This window comes from Pseudopipra pipra, chromosome W (assembly GCF_036250125.1).
Source record: "Pseudopipra pipra isolate bDixPip1 chromosome W, bDixPip1.hap1, whole genome shotgun sequence".
In the NCBI taxonomy this organism is placed as follows: Eukaryota; Metazoa; Chordata; class Aves; order Passeriformes; family Pipridae; genus Pseudopipra; species Pseudopipra pipra.
Window position 1 is genome coordinate 16,483,474 of NC_087580.1, and position 4,492 is coordinate 16,487,965.

Below are 4,492 nucleotides of genomic sequence, written 5' to 3' on the forward strand. Positions count from 1 at the left end.
GGCACCGCTCTCTCTTGCGGCTGCGCAGTCGGCACTGTCGCTCCTCACTGTGCCTGCTACTGCGCATGTGTCAACTGGACCGACACTGCTGGGAGCCTCCGCGTCCCTAGATGGCGCTGCATCGCTGGCGCCTGAAGCCACCATGCAACCCGGAAGAAAGCCACTGTGGATCGCTGCCATGGCAACAGACGCTGTTTTCGGAAAAAAAATAAAATAAAAAGCAGAACCAGGTACGGTACATATGAAAGAAAGTAGCAGCTATTGTGCCTTGCATTAGAAGATGCTATATTAGCACAACGAGCAACACCGAAAAAGTGCCACTTCTCGTTGACAGGAGAGGCAGGCTAGAGAACTGCCTTTCCGTATTTTTGTTAACTCTCGTGTTAATTGTGTTGTGTGTCCAACGTTGTTGTGAGCTCACTGTATTGTTAACGGTACCGTGCTTGTGTGTGTGTGGAGAAGCGGCCATACGTTTGTTAGTAACTGTTAAAAGCCAGAGGTGAGAGTCCGGGAGAATTTCCTCCCGTTAGAGTGTCTCGGGTACACATAACAGCATAAAAATTCCCTTTAGGATTACTCAAACAGCTGCCAGAGTCCGGCGTGCGGGCGCTGGGGCCGCGCTCCAGGGCTGGGGGCTGCGCGCTGGGGCTGCCGCTGCGCCGGCTCGGCCGTGGGGGAGGCGGCGCTGGCAGCCACGGCAAAAGGCGGCAGGGGCACCTCGGCGGCAGAGGCACCTCAGCGACAGAGGCAACGCCGACAGCTACTTCTGCAGAGCCAGCCAGACTTCTGCGGGGATCCCCGGGAGCTGCACGGCGCACGGAGCAGCCCGGGGAACAGCAGCTCGGCGGTGACTGACTTGCGGGGGAGTTGCCCCGCAGAATCCAGGCATGTCGGTAACTGAGAACAGAAAGCAGAATCTCTCTCTCTTTAGTCCTTCTACTCACTTGTGGATAACTTAAAACTAAAAGATTGTGTTTTACTAAAAGTTAGCATGCAAGAAATTTTAAGAGTTTCCCAGAGAATGAATCTTTATATAAAAGCTTTAGTGAGTTGCCTTGGTTTTAGTCACATTTTACCCCTGTAAAGAACTTCTGCCCAAATTTCGTGTTCAGTCTTAGCAGGAGGAGACATAAGGTTCACACAATAGAGATCATTTGTTGCTTAGCAACTGGGTGGGACTCAAACCACCTCCAGCAGTTTCTCAGAACTAGGGAGAGAGTAGAACTTATACACCAAAAACTACAAATCTGCAAATAAGATAAATGGAAAGCTGGCAGGCTGAGGATTTCCTTGATTCTTAGGTAAAACATCTCTCTATCTTCCTGTTATAAACTGAGAAGTTATTGTGACAGTGGAAATCACATCTTTAGAATTGTATTTAAAAAGGTTTACTCAGCTGATTTTAACATTTGGATGTTAATTTACATTCCTGTCTGATATTATTTCTTTTCCTTGGTCAAGTTTAGTGAATTCATTATTTTTTCCTTTTTTGTTCTTCTGTGTTTATGACAGAGTTGCAACTTTGAGTTGCATTTCATGTACTGTTTAAGCAATTGTTAATATTCTATTTATAACATAGCAGCAAGTACATTTTTTTTCAGATTTTAATATATATCTTCTGTCGTGGATTCGTACAGTATGTACAGAGCAGTTTGGTCAAACAAAACGTATTATATGTTTTTAAATGTTTTATAACTGCTGATATAGCATACAACCTCATTGCTTTTCTAAAAACACTACTCAGGCACACACTATGCTGTGAAGTTTGACTTATCTCTCTTGGCACTGATGTTATGTCAACAGTTATACTACATGAATTTCAGATTATTTTTAAAATAACCTAACAAGATGCAAAATGTGTGTGTTTACTTTATACCAATAAAAGAGCAGATTGCTAAATTACACTTTTCCAAAACTATTGATGCGTGAATTAGAACTTTTTATGCCCATTTGATTTATAAAGCAGAAATGTCTGGAGACCACATGATAATCTGTCAGGAAATCAGTAGAGATTGCAATAAAGCTACTAGAGTCAGGTTGAATTTAGTAAAATTTTTCTAGTTTGCCTCCCAATATAACAATCTCAAAGCTAGATTTAGTTAGCTTTACATTCGGGAAATTAATTAAAACCTGTGAGTGATTTAGGATTTTAGTATAATGGGTGTGGTTTTTACCTGTTCTGTGCTGTTGTTCCACAATTATGGAGTTACATGTTCTTACAACTAGTTATTTGTTTTCCTTTGTGCTGCTTATGTTGTGAATTTTGTTCTCTTACCGAAATTTCATAGATAAAAGAACTAAAAACACGAGGAGATGATGTAGATCACATCTAAGGAACTGGCTGCAAGCTGGAATCTGGCCTTCTATATCCTTCTGAACTGCACATGTAGCTTAAGGCTGAGTATTAAACAGAATGATCAAACAGTATTTTTTCACTGTCATAGACTTAAATGCGAACTTTTTCAAAAGATGAGCTTGACAATGACTATAATAACTTGATGGCACAATCAAGTGTGACAGATTCAGGCAGGGGAAGTGCATCTGTCAGTGCATCTACTGCTGAATCTTCTATGGGACTTGCTCATAATATGACCTCAACACAGACATCTGCAGTAAAACACATCCAATTTGGAAACCATGGGCAGCTTTTGCCAATACAAAAAAATACCAACACCTGATGAGGGTTTCTTTCTCAGTGACTTAGCAAATAAGAACTGCTCTCTAGTAAGCAGCTATGAGTTTCAGACACTGGCTGGACATGGAGCAGAATCAACTGTTACAGAATGTCTCCTCAGGTCTGGGGAGAGTAATTTGGAAACAATGCAAGAAACGGATTATGACCAAATATCTGCAGAAGGCATAACAACAGAGACAGATTTTTCCTCACAGGAGACAACATATCGATGTCACCCTTTAGCTGTTGCTGCCAGTGCAAGTTACAGCCAATCTGCAACACCAGTAGAGATGTCTGAAAAAGAGATAATCTGTATGGAAACAAGCACAGATAGTTTGGCAGAGGTTATGCCAGAGGTGCTTTCATTCATATCTCACAAAGAATATGAATCCAAGGATGAAGACTTGTCTTCACTGAAGCATTATGAATTCAAACATACAGTGATGCAGAAATAATTAACCAATTAACCAGTAGTGCAATCAACTTAGAAAAAAAAAATATATTGGAAATTAAACATGGACAGATTGAAAGTTTACCTGACAATCCAGAAGCCAAAGTCCAAAGTGTAACTGAAGACAGCAGTGGAAAGGATTTTAAAGACATTAGTGTATCTCAGAATCCAAAGAAACCTACTAATATTGTAGCTTGTGAAGTTCAATGTGAGTTTAATACAAATCTGTGCCTGATGCATGAAGAAGTGGACAAAGATGAACTGCAGGAAGCCAGCACTGAGGTAGAACATACTCAGGAATCAAAAGCGCTCCTGCATTCTGGCAGCCAACTTGAACCAAACAGCCTTTGCCAAGGAGAAAAAAGTGAGAAAACAGAAATAGGTCTACCACTGAATGTACACAAACATTCAGCTGTTTGGAAAGCAGCTCCACTGCAGACTGCTTGTCACTGGTATCTAGAAAAGAGGAGGATTCTCTCCCCACAACTAATCCAGAGCTGCCAAAAGATCACACTCTGCGAAAAACACCTTTTTTCTCCGTGTTGCCTGTGCAAATTGTGGAGCAGAGGAATGTCTGTTTAGATGCGGATTTAGAAGATGATTTCTTGACTGAGATAGGGCAGACGTGTCACTAAGGGGAAAGGAAGACAATGGAAAACTATAGAACTTTTAACATCCTGAGGCCTAAGGGTTGTCACTGTATACAACGATCTGTTTCTGTGCTGCTCATGTCACATCAGTGATGTTTGTGAAGATCAGGCAGACTGGTGTGGTTTGGGAACTCTACATCAGACATTAACTATTTTGTAGTGCTTGTATTTTTCTGTGTTTCATCTCAGTAGTGTTACAGTGGGTAGCAAGATTTATTTGGAATCATCATATGACAGAAACCTTTTGGCTTACGAGTCTTCCCAAAATTATATGTGGCTGTGCAATAACAATTTTTGAGGTAAAATTCTATATCATATCCAAACTAGAAAAACTTTGAAAGGGTGAATTGCTTGTCCACTTTGAAAACTACTACCAAGTTGCCAGACAATGCTATGTATTTGGTATAGGGGTCAGTGATTTAAGAATTTGTAAAACACTTTTGCAAGACAGAAACGGGGAGAGAACAGGTGACAACCCCCTCAGTTCATTTGCAAAAGTTGTTTCATGTGTTAAGGTCTTTTTTGTACACAGGTGTTTGTAGCTGCCTGCATGATGAATGAAACCTTGGAAAGAAAGAACAAGGTTGATGCTGTTTTCTGCAGGTAACAATGGTAACATCAGGAGCTGTTGTGGCTAACAGTTTCCTCAATATTGTTAGAACACAGTTTTTGGAGCACAATTCTTTTTGGTATTATAAGCATAGTTTTTCTTAGTCA

General features: G+C 41.0%; 1 long non-coding RNA gene across 1 annotated transcript; it reads left to right on the forward strand.

The window, feature by feature from the left end:
• Positions 1-208: 208 nt before the first annotated feature.
• Positions 209-2,427, forward strand: LOC135404362 (uncharacterized). The gene is made up of 2 exons (XR_010425630.1): positions 209-1,301; positions 2,289-2,427. It is a non-coding gene; the product is annotated as an uncharacterized LOC135404362 (long non-coding RNA).
• Positions 2,428-4,492: the final 2,065 nt, after the last annotated feature.